This window comes from Misgurnus anguillicaudatus, unplaced genomic scaffold, assembly GCF_027580225.2.
Source record: "Misgurnus anguillicaudatus unplaced genomic scaffold, ASM2758022v2 HiC_scaffold_28, whole genome shotgun sequence".
Taxonomy (NCBI): Eukaryota; Metazoa; Chordata; class Actinopteri; order Cypriniformes; family Cobitidae; genus Misgurnus; species Misgurnus anguillicaudatus.
Window position 1 is genome coordinate 5,117,962 of NW_027395278.1, and position 13,318 is coordinate 5,131,279.

Here is a 13,318-nt window from a genome sequence, read left to right on the forward strand (position 1 = left end):
GTCTAAAGCGGTCCTTTTGATTTTGTGCATTTGGTTTTGTTGAAGCATCAGTTTTGGTTTTGTTGAAGCCTCAATTGAGTCACCAGTTTTAACTATAATTTCATACTTCACCAACACATTTTGCTGGAGGTTAGATTCCCATCTGTCTAAAGTTGTCTTCTACAGCAGGGATATTAAAATCCTGTTTTAGTATTAAACCTATAGTGTTCCCATGCATGTACACCCTTCTTAAACATTTAGGGGCAGCTTCCAAGACAGGGCTTATCCTACTCCCAGACTAAAACTCATGTTTGAGCTGCCTTAATTTAAAAACTTATTGCCCTGACATATCTTGACATATATAACTAAGGCCTAGTCCTGGCGTAACCGACACCCTGTCCGTGAAACTGCCTCTTAGTGCTTTAAATAAGTAAAACAAAACAATGAGCGTTAAAATTTGGTATCAGATCGGTTTTTATTTTTCTTAAATTTACTTGTTAAAATAAGTTTTATTATCTCTCATTGTGTCACAGTCAGAGACTCACACAAACAGTTAACAACTGGTAGTAAAGGTAATTTCATTTGATGCGTTAATGTGTAACTATCAGATTATAAAGGATAACCTCTTTTTAAAGTACAGTTCACTGACTGAAACTTCTGTAGGGGAGCTGAAAAATAGCCATTACTGATTTATAACTTACGGTAATTTATTGTTTATTTAATATTTATTAATAATTAATTAACCGATTTCGGTTTGCATTAATAATGCTTAAGTCTAATTAATTTCATTGTACTAGAGATTCAGTAAGGACAGGAAACACTGTAGCAGGATTTTGGCAAAAGTATCTTATTTAAACCAAACAAAAATTTGTTACTTTAGGGTTTAGAGGAACGAATTTGCTTTTTTTCATTTGCTCTGCTGTAACATTTAGTTGATGTAATAGTAGTAATTTACTCCACTGGCAATGACAGCAAATCTCTGCCAGCTTTTGGGACATTCTTGAGAAAATACATGGTAGTAAGAATATGACTGATGGGAATGAGTCAGAACAGCCCCTGCCAATAAACAAACCGCACTGATGCTGGTCCATTCATGTGTTGTTGTGAAATTTATGAATCTGCATCCTCAACGGTCTTCCATCTGACATTTAACACCGTGTCCCAACCAGATATGCCGTTAAGGGCTCATTATAGTTGTGCGTAGGTCCTACGGCGTAGTTGCGACAGCGCAGGCTGCGCGTCGGTTTTCATACTGCCGCGGTGTCGTCCATGTCGACGTGCAAATACACATGCAGACCGCAGCAGTATTCACGCATGTAACCCACAGTAGCAGCGCAAACGCCAAAGAAATAGCTTGGCCAGTAAACCCACAAACGAAGAAGCAGCAGCAGCAGCTTCTTGTGTATGATTTGAGAATACCTTGCAATACCTTGGTATATTGCACAGCCCTAACTCTTATTACTATACATTTGGGGACAACGCAATGCTCAATTTGGCTGCTCTGGTAACTGAACCTTTCCATTAAATAACCAATCAACAATCAATAAAGACTGCCGATTCTCTGGTGAAGGGGCTCCATACAGAATCGTGTGGGGTGCTAGACAACCTGTGCGCATACGCACAACCGGCGCAACGTCATAGAATGTCTCTGAACAGGTTCACGCCCACTTTTGGGGGAAATCGCACTAGACGTTCCATTGACTTCCATTCAAAATAGCGGAACAAAGCAACCTTCGTACACAGCCGGCAGGCGTAAATAACTTATGAAATCACTCAGATTAAACACGTTGAGTAATTATCTGTCCACCCTGCCGGCCATAGAGCGCGAAAGATACATTAACACATTTAATTTGGTCAATATAAAAACATGTCTCTTTCATTCTCCCAGCATCAAATTTGTGTAACAACGCTCCCCATTGGCCAGAGGTGTCTTACCCGGACATTAAACACGTACCTCATCAAGTCAACAGGGAAGCAAGTGAATGATTTTACTTCGTATTTGAAAGTTACTTCGTATTTATTTATTATGTCTTTATATTTAGAGTAATGAGTGCACTTTTCCGTCCAGCCATACAACTAACTGGCTTAGCGATATTTCCAGCAATCACTGGATGGCGTTGTTACACAAATTTGACGCTGTGAGAATGAAAGGGACATGTTTTTATATTGACCAAATTAAATGTGTTAATGTATCTTTCGCGCTCTATGGCAGGCAGGATGGACAGATAAATACTCGACATGTTTAATCTGAGTGATTTCATAAGTTATTTACGCCTGCCGGCTGTGTAAAACCGTTGCTTTGTTCCGCTATTTTGAATGGAAGCCAATGGAGGCGCTGCTTTTTTAACCCCCGAAAAGGGGCGGTGACGAAATTTACAGTCAAGTTCCCGGATGTGCCGGTAGTCCGTATGCTTAAAGGACCAGTTCGGTATTTTACACTTAAAGCCCTGTTTTCAGATTGGTTATAATGAAATAGAACGGTTTTGACTGAAATTTCGACATTTGATGCTGGCCCGAGAACTTTCGGGTGTTTGTTGTGTCACCTCCCACCTCTACAATGGCTACATCGGTGCCCTGGAACAATCCTTCCTAAAATGCATTAAACTTTCGTTTACAAAGATGTGAAACTCACCGAGTGGTCAGGGGTGTTCACTGATATGCTCACACAAAAATCGCTGCAAAAGATGCTTTCCAACAGGTTTTATCGTAGTTTTTGTCCAACTCCATTAACATGTATTAGATGTGCTGTGAGGTACGGTATTACTCCGTGCCAGGAACGTAGTTTGTATTCTTGCAATTGGCAAAGGCGGATTATCGCGACCAACTGGGCTGGAGTGTCTATTATTCAAGCTCTCAACGGTAGAATGTACGGGTGTGGGGCGTTTGGAAAAATAGGTCCACAAGTTTACAACGAATGCTAAAACACCTGTTGGAAAGCATCTTTTGCAGCGATTTTTGTGTGAGCATATCAGTGAACACCCCTGACCACTCGGTGAGTTTCACGTCCTTGTAAACGAAAGTTTAGTGCATTTTGTTCCAGTGCACCTATTCAGCCTTTGTAGAGCTGGGAGGTGATACAACAAACACCCGAAAATTCTTGGGCCAGCATCATATGTCGAAATTTCAGTCAAAACCGTTTTATTTCATCATAAACAATCTGAAAACAGGGCTTTAAGTGTAAAATACCGAACTTGTCCTTTAATAGCTAAACTGTGTTCCGTGTTTAAAAAAAAGTATTTTATAGATTTATAAGAAACACAAGTTATGGTACAGTTGATGTCAGGGTTAATTGTTGGTCAGATAGGTTTTGTAATTGTAGCATAAGCATATGAATTTAGCAATCTCTCTCTTTCCCTATTCAAGTAAATGGGACTGCCTGGAGGCGTTGCAAACATGGGTGCTTAATGGTGCAACTTTCCTAAAGGAACTTTGTAAGAATGGAGGGATGTGTCTGTGTATTTGTATGCTGTTCTGCTGGAGCGCAAAACTTACAGATTAATGTTTCGCATTGGCTGCATTTTGTGATCTATTGTGCCACTTTTTCGGGTTCATTACAGGCAGACAAATTGTGTATTGCTGAAATCTTTGTCACCTCTGATTAGGGATTGGTGTAAGAAATTGAAATGTCATTGCTGTTTTGTACATGAATTTATGTGCTAATTATTCTTCTTTTGAATGTTTTCAAGCAGTGAGATCTTTTGTGTACCTTCTATCATTCACAATCACTGTATTGACATTCCAACTCTTATCCGTGACAACACCTATTAGAGAACTCAATGTTTGCTTATTTTGGATATTTGTTTTTGGTGGGTGGTCTCCCTCCCTGTGATGGTTGCTGATGACTCTGGCTTTTTGCTGTCATTCTCGTCAGCTGGGGGCAAAATGCCAACAGCTGGCATTGTCTGAGCAAATCTTTCTCAATGAGAACCGTTTTACCACAGCATGAAATTCAACAACTTGCTGAGCTGCCTGCCTACTTAGAGTTTTGATGCAATAAATACATGTACCTGATGTGAAAAATGTAACGTATACTTATAGTATATAACGTTTATATGTTTTTTTAATAATAACTTCCGGTAACATCCAATACGCATTCAAATCTTGCATTCACGCAAGATTTGGTGAGAAGACTTTTTGCTACAGATAACAAATATCCTTGTCTTATTATAAAATCCTCCACCATTTTCTTTAAAATCCTTGGTTTAGACGACAACATATTCATGACTGTCATTTCTTTCATCTCTCCTCTGTGTCTACACATTCGTCACTACGCACCGTCCTACGCTTAAACTTTATCGTTAATGTGCATTGGCTGCTAACGGAAGCTATTTGTTATGCTTTGTAACGTTTTAAATATTGATATGTTTCTTACAAAATCCGTTGATTACCCAGAAGTCATTTATTAACCCCCTGGAACCATGTGGATTAGTTCTGTGAAGTATGGATGCACTTTATTGGGCTTCAGAGTCATAAGTTGTTCCCTGGTCCCTATTTACTACCGTTATAAAGCTTGGAAGAGGACTTTTATTATAACTTTGTGTGTATCTCGGATGGCTTTGGGGGTTGAGAAAATCATAGGGTGATTTTAGTTTTTCACTGGAGTAGCTTTAACTTGTAATAAATGTATTTGCTTTAATCACATTTAGATGTAGTTTCAGTGTTTCTTTCACAAACTCACAACTCGTGCTTCCAAATGAAGTCCTGGTTCCATAGTTGTACAACTAGGTAGCACCGGTGCCATCTATTGGTGCTTTTCCATTGCATAGTACCCTACGGTTTGGTTTGGGGTCAGCTTACTTTTGTGAGATTTTCCACTGGGTGCAGTACGTACCCGATACTATTATTATTATAATTTTTTTTTAGTACCACCTCGGTTGGGGTTCCAAGCGACCCGAGCTGATACCAAAACCTGATTGGAAAACACTGTAGATCACTGATAGGTCTGAGAGAATCGTCACTACCAGCATCATCGCTAATAATGTAAAAAAATTAGCTTTACCTTAGTGCTAGCTTGCGCTGTCTCGAGCAAACATGTTGTCATCTGTGCTCTGCTATAAGTTTCCAAACTCCATTTTAGCGATGGTAAAACATCCACAGTTTTTTTCCAAACTTGCAGTTTGTGGCGGCACATTTGCGACACAAATGTTTAAATGCAGCTTGAATGAGGCTTAGCGGAGCGCGTCGACTGACGCCACTGGTGTTTATACAGAAACTGTCATGTGAGATAGAGGTAGTGATAAATGTGACATCCAAACATGGTGGTCAATTTTAATTTTGTGCTGGACTGAGAAATAAATAAATATATGGGAATGTACAACGACACGCCATTATAACGAGACGCCTATAATCCCTCCTACTCCAAAGTGTTACTAAACTTGATGGAAAAGCTAACCAAGCCAAAAGTGACCTGACCCAAACCAAACCGTGGGTTACTATGCAATGGAAAAGCGCCATATGTTGCTATAGTTGGTGTAATGGTGATGCACAGTGCTTAGCTTCTCACTGATTCGATCAATTGCCCACCACGGCATCGTCTTTCACTGTCGTTTTTATTTTTTCTAGTAATTAAGTTATTTAGTTCCGTTAGAGAGCAGACACTAAAAACTGAATGTGTCTGCTGCCTGAATTCAGTGAACGCACAGCACAGAGCAGCAGGTGTCAGATTTCATTTATTACATTGAGTGTGTGAGGCGAGCTGACTGACAATGAAGATGATAGAAGCCGCATGCTTACTCGTTTTGTTATAATATACATATATAATGTGTAATATAAGGGAGATCATTTTGTTGTTGTGTTTTTCATTAAGAATAATAATAAACCCATCTTTATATGGAGAACGAGCCGGTTGCTCAGCTTGGGACTGGCGGATTGCCCTTGCATTGCACAAGGATTCATAAGCAATTGAACACATCTTACATAAGCACAGAATTTAAACAATTGCCTGTAATTCAAAAGTGAAAGTAAAAGCATACGGCTGCATGTGCATTTATAAGCCCCTCCCACTCGTTAATAGCGTGATCACCGGGTTTGTCACACACTGATTAACCGCAACGTCCATAGTGCCACCCCTCTTAAAATTTTAGTCTAGAGCCCCCCCTGATCAGACTCTGAAATTGAATGCAAGTGGGAACAATCCATTTTTCCCCAGGTCAAAGTGACCTTCATTACATAGCTATACAACAATACATTTCTGTGAAAGGCCTCCTACAAGTGGGCAATTGTTGTTTTGTGCTTGTTTAGGCTAAGGTCAACAGAGCAGAACCCTGAAGCTATAAGATCCCAAGGTAAGAATAGCTGTGGCAGTGTGCTACCTCTGTTCCATTCGCATTATTCTTAACTCCTTAACCTTTACCTGCATCCATGTTTGAGCCCGATTAAACTAGTCCTCTTGTTTTTACTGTTCCAAAGTGGAAGAATGTTTATGAAATGTGTGCTTCCCAAAGCTTCGTAATTAAAGTCACATGAACGCAAGGAATGTTTTCTTGTCGCCATAAAATGCTCTGGCATGCTGTATTTTTGGGAGTTTTTGTTACCGTTGGCTGCTGCTTATCCGTCCGCAGTGCCTCGTCAGAGCTAAAAGCCCAGAATAGCCCAGCACACAGTCATCTGTGAATCACGCTGTTCTTTAGGGTCAGAACTCTCTGAGGTGATGGCTCCATGGCTCCAGGCATTGACCTGAAAGGGTTAAATAAGAAAACAGTTCACAGACAGTGACACTGTGCAGCTGCATCATTGTAAGGGTAAAGTTGAACAAAGAACAGGCCAAGCGATTACTCGCCGAGTTCAGGCGAACTCCTTTCAAATAATAGGTCACCAAATGTCACTAAACTATTCATGGAACAATGTGCGATTGTTCACGGATATCTTTGAGGTTCATTTGGAGTTGTGTTGTTAGTTGTATTGTGGGCTGTTTAATGTTCATGGAGGTTACAGTCGAGCTGACTTGAGGTTGGTGGTCACAGCATCTCGTTTCATCGTGTTTACAGCAAACACTAAACACGTGCTATTAGAAGACTCATGCTGTTCAGACATTTCACAGATGGAAATTCTTCATATACCCTGTTGCCTGTTGGGTGCATCTCAAACTAGGCCTTTTGTTTTAGGCCTTTTTTATAGCTTTTGTGGCCAACTATAAAACTGGTGGGATGAGGAGTGGTTGCACCCCCTGTTGTGATCTGGCAGCGAATGCATCAAACTCAAACCCCTTTGTTCTCCTTTAGTGTAGTCATAAACACGCCACCAACTGAAACGTCCCAAATTTAAATCTGTTAACCAGTCATGCTCACAAAACCATGTGTCGCCTCACAAGCTTACATTTCTTTAACGCAGGAGTATACAGTAAAGATTAGTTAATACATGGGTTGGTGACAAAGCAAGATGGCATTTAAAAAAACGTTGTAAATAAACGAAATGCATATTTTGAGTCCGAGACAATGTTTAAAAAGTTTTATTGTACAACATTCGGTTCATTTTTAGTTTTGATATCCTATAAAAAAATGTCAAGTGGTACAACCAATCATTGTCTAATAATACTTTCATAAACTTTTAAAAACGACCTTAGCTTGCATTTATTAAAACGAAAATTATTAGCTTTATAAAATGATTTATCTTAATGTTTTTTTTCTTAGGGGCATTCATAATAGTCGCAGCCTTAAGCCCTGTTTACATTCGAGCATTTGCATTTTAAAACGGCATTTTAAAATAAAAACGGTCCTCGTTTATACTGGCATTTTAAAAAGAATATTCATCCACATTATACATGACAATAAACACATGAAACATGACCAGTCACGTAACTGGGCATGCGCATAAGTGTAAAATAACTTGTTCCTATAGCTTACCTTTGCGCATTTATGCACCCTGGGGGTGTGCGATATTGACAAAATTCATACCTGGATCCTTTGCCGGCCACTACAATGGGCACTCTTTTTGAACCTATAAAAATGTGTTTGGGAAAGTCTTATATTGTTCTAGCTCCCCCTACAGCATATTAATGTGATTAATAGGTTAATGTTGATGTTATAAACCAAATGGAAAGGTCTTTATGATTTAAAAAAAAGCATTTAAGTGAACAGTACTAAACAGCAGCAAATGCAAACTTCAATCAAACATAATAAGAGGTGAAGTATAGCTTTAGCCTAAAGAAATGCTTATTGCTTTAATGTAGGGAGTTCCTCTTCAGCCATTTCACGCTGTTATATTTATAATAGTTTATTGTTCGCAGTTCATATTTATGATCTTATAGTCCATTTGAAAAATTTCGTACGAACTGACTGTATTCTTCAGAAAAACACCAAATAACTTATCTCCCTTACCTGTTGCTGTTCAGTGCATGGGTGTGTTACCTCACACGAGTTCTCCGACAAAAAAGCGTGGCCAGCTAAAGTATTAAAAATGAATAATCATTTTATAATAATTTTTAGAAGTGTGCGAGGTCCGTGCAAGTCCTCCGCTAGCAACACAGAAATGGCAAAAAGCGCAATCGGCTAAACGAGCATTAAATATTAATGTGACGTTGATTTTATTGTTTTTAGTAATATATATTTACAAAACTTATCAACAAAACATTGATTAAAAATAAGAGACAAATTTTATGAAGTGAAATTCATTTTAAAGTAGCAAACAAAACTTAAATTAAACTTGAAAATAATGTCTGACCCATTCCAATTCTCCCTTCATATTGGCCTTTACAACGCCCTATATGGCGTTTAAAATTACAGTCTATCTTTAGTAATAAGCTAACTAAATTAAAACAAAACATAAACAACATTACAACAATATTCAAACCCAACAATACTCAAACATAAATATAAAACAGACATTATCTATAAGGATACATGTTAAAACAATCTGATATAGCGTTTTTAATAGCTGGTTGGTAGATGTTTACTATTTTTGGCAAAACCTCTGTTGCAAACCTCCATTTACCTGAATAAAAATTATTTTTATTTTGAAAATGATGCGCTGTCACGTTAACATCAGCTGTTGGTTTACATAAGACTCCGTCTACGTTCATTTACACTGCAGCGCAACCCAGGAGTTCTCAAACTAAAACAGGGCCTGCAGCGTTTGCGAACGAATCAGTTTATGAGGGTCGAAAACGGTGGTCTAGTGTAAATTAAAGGCGTAAACGTAGCAAAAGTAACGCGTTTTAAAGGATTAACGCATTAATGTAAACATAGGCTTAGACTTTCAAGTTGCACCACCTGACCTCTACAAGGAAATTTACGTTTTTCTGCTTTGATGCTGGTATAAGCTTTTGCCTGTGATATTAAATTCATAAATATACTTTTTAAATACAATTATAAAAATTGCAAGTTGTACCACCTGACAAAGTAAGTGTACCTACCCATTAGGGCTGTGTATCGCCAACATTTTCCTCATATGGTACGTATCCCGATACAAGGCCACGATACGATCTGTATCACGATTCAGGCGAATTTTGAATTATATTGTTGTTTGGAATTTAGTACAGTTATTATCTGTTGATTGTACATTGAATAAGCAGTGTTGTAAAATTTGTGTGTTTGGCATTCATTTATTAGCTTTTGGGGGAACTTCTCTGTGAGAGCTACACTGCTTAACTCTTTTTATATTGTTTCAAAGTAGTTTTATAAAGATGGTGCCTTACTAGGCTTCTCTCATAATTCTTCTATATTTATGAATATCTGTATAAACATGCAGACAAAATATTTCTCTATAGAAATACCATTAATAATGTGACAGCCTAGACACACATTTTACACCGGCAGCTCTGTCGTCTTTCTTTCCAAATGCAACGTTACTTAAACTGCTGCAAAGGGGATTCATAAAGTTAAAGTTAAGATAAGAAAGCGAGTATTCGCTTAGGAAATGTGTGCAGACGCATGTGCGTGCGAGATACAGCGGGAAAGTATACCACTTAAATTTCACTCACATCCGTCCTTTCCATTACATCACAGATCAACTGCAATCCGTCATGCTACCTTTAAAAGTGTTCCAGAAGGTGCTGTATCAATGTGCCAATCATCAGGTGTTCATGACGATGTATCGATATTTTGTACACAGCCCTACTACCCATTACATTAAAGGGATACTTCACCGATTTAGCATTCAGCTTTGTATCTGTAGAAACCCGGCAGTATTACTGAATGACCATGTTTCCCTCCATCATTTCCCCCTGAGAGGAGAGATATCTGCATTTTGGTTCTGCAAAAAAGTCCTCCGATGATGCAAAAATCGTCATATTACATCATCGGAGGACTTTTTTGCAGAACCAAAATGCAGATATCTCTCCTCTTAGGGGGAAATGAGGGAGGGAAACATGGTCATTCAGTAATACTGCCGGGTTTCTAAAGATACAAAGCTGAATGCTAAATCAGTGAAGTATCCCTTTAAAGTAGCTATTTTTTCACTGTTTGAGAGAAATAAACAAATTTTTAATTCCGCTATGAAGACTCACTGGATGATGTGATGATATGTTTACTGTTTATACTTGTTAATTTCTTGATAAAAAGCCCATGATTGCGGTACTACCTTGACATTTGAGAACATCCAAATTGTTGGACAAAAGTTGGATTTTTCAATATCCTAACATCCCAACAACAACTAATATGTTTGTAATTTGTTTATTTGGTTAAGATTTCAAACATACTTTTGCATTATTTTATCATATATTTAGTTTTTTTTTTTTTACAATTTTAACATCATTTTTTTAACAGTTGTCTTAGGTCCCGTACACACTGCATATTAATTCGGTTGTCAGTTCACCTTTTAATGCTTAATCCTGGTCTGTACACACACAATTCAGTAATTTACAGGACTGACAACCGCATTATACAACCGAATTAACTCCCGCAAAATGCAGGTAGTGACAACCGCATTTACAGAAACTCTGCATAGTGTATACATAACCGAACTAAACAACTAGTAGTTAATACAGTGTTTAAACGTGCACCATGGACAAGACAGGTCTCCTGAAAAAATAAATGCCTAGAAGGGAAAAAGTCTTCTGTATGCGCGGTGCAGAAAATTACAGAGGCATGAGTGTTTGCTGACTAGTGTTGCCAGATCTTGCACAAAAAACAGCGAACAAGAAAAATTCAATAATAAACCTAAAAAATCCAAATGCTTTACCTAAAAGATCAAAATATTGGGACCGACACCTTCACACTTTATTAACACCAAAATCTTGATCGCTTCATGAGCCAAAAGCCTTACTGGTTATGTGCCAAAACGGTACGTACACAAAAGATGAGGACCTGGCAACACTACAAAACAGCCCACTGTGAAGCAGCCTCAAAAATCTGTTAAATGCACAACGCCAAGTCAGAAGTTTATTGCAAAACATAACGCTGTTAAATTATTTTGGTAAAAGCTGTGAGTGATAAGCACGTGAGAAGGCAGAATTTGTTATGGTTATCTCCGTGTCAATCATCACATTTTTTGGAGTGAGTCTTGTTCCGTACAGACATGTAACGAACATTTAGGGCCCTATTTTAACGATCTAAGCGCATTGTCTAAAGCGCACAGCGCAACGTCTAAATGGGCGTGTCCGAATCCACTTTTGCTAATTTAACGACGGGAAAAATCGTTTTTTGCGCCAGCGCATGGTCGAAAAGGGTAGGTCCTATTGTAATGGGAGTATTTTGGGCGTAACGTGCAGTAAACCAATGAGAGTCTCAGCTCTCATTCCCTTTAAAAGCAAGCTGCGCTGGCGCTATGTCTAATCCCTATTTAGATGACGGACTTTGTAAACTGAAAAACTAAGCGGAGGTAGAAGATCCCCAGTTTAAGATTAATGTTAAATAATTGTGTTGTTTTTCCCTTATATTGAAATTGTTATTTTTTTTTATTAAAACCTTTAAAACCCGTTTTCTTTTAGTCATGGAAGTAAAAAGCAGGCTTGTAATTGCTTTAAATGTATGGCTATCCAATACCATCAAAAAATAATTTACAAGTATGTAAGATAAGGTTTGTACTCTAAAAATACTTTATTTGTAACAAACAGGAGATAAAGATTTACAAACGGCTCTCCTCACGTTTCAGCACTTTGGACAGCGTTTTTTTTAGCAAAGAGTTTTTTTAAGCATTACTTACAAATGTTTCTCATCTCGCCATATCCACAGGTACAGAGTCATCATATACAATAAATCCGTGAGGTAGCATTAAAAAAAACATTTAAAAACAGGTGCATTTGTTTAAAGCAAAGCATTTATTTACTTACCAGGCTACAGGTAAAGCAGCTCTTTGCGCCTTCTAACGTCTCATAATCAGTCCTCCTTTATAAATATGTCCAAGAGACTCAATAATAATCTCTTAAATTAAATCCTTTAATCTTTCATATTTAAAAGCATTTTTGTGCTGCTGCGCATTTATGTACTTTGTGATAAGCAAACCCGCGTTGTCCTCCCGTTTATAGGCGCATATTATTACTAATGCGCTCTTTAAATAACATAAAACACATTGCGCCATTGACTTTAGACTTTAGACCAGGTTTTTGTTGGTCAATGGCGTAGTCTATTTTAGTTGCCTCAAAATAGCAACGCGCCAACAATGCGCCTGAACACACCTCGTTTTTCAGACCAGAACGCCCATGGGCGCAAAGGGGGCGCAAATGCATTTGCTATTTAAACAACGCGGCGCTAAACGTGAAAATTAGGGTGGAAACTAGCGAAAGACACTTGCGTCGCGCATTGCGCTGCATTGCGCCGGGTGTAAGATAGAGCCCTTAGGGGTTTCACTCCCGCATTTAAATGCGGTTGTCACTCCCGAAAGTTTGTAGTGTGTACAAGGCCATTAACTACTAATTATGGAAAGTTGCTTCACCTGCTATTTTACAAATTTGTGATCCCAAAATAAAAAATTTGTACTGTGTATTTATTTTTTTCCATGATAAATAATGGCCCTGGACACAATCATATGCATGTCATGTCTTTGACCAACATGTTAATGTAGTAAAGAGTGTGAAGAAGTTTATTTGAATACATTTTTATGTAAAATGTTCATGGAAATCCCCACATGGAAGTTACTAACTTACGATGGGAAAATGTTTTAGTGTGCACACTCGCAGTTTTCCAAGAGTGGTTCACAGAATTATGTTGAACTTTCAGCTTTTTCGGTACAAACTTTTAAACCACATTACTGTCTTTATTGTTCTCACAAATTGGGCACATTTCTTCTTGCACTTTGCAAAAAATGTAATCACCAATTCAAGTTATTGTGATGGCTACAATGCTTATTTAAAAGTAAAAATATTTACTTCCTACTTTATAATATATAAACATCTTATTGTGAACTATGTGAACTCTTGGTGGCCTCCAGTGTTTTTGAGTGCAGTATAATGAGCAGTATTATGTTA

At 38.1% G+C, this 13,318-nt stretch overlaps 1 protein-coding gene across 2 annotated transcripts in view; it reads left to right on the top strand.

Annotated features, from left to right (window-relative positions):
- The window catches only part of LOC129417248 (E3 ubiquitin-protein ligase pellino homolog 2), a 39,866-nt gene that overhangs the window by 11,966 nt on the left and 14,582 nt on the right, over nucleotides 1-13,318 (top strand). The gene's annotated exons all lie outside the window — the stretch shown is intronic.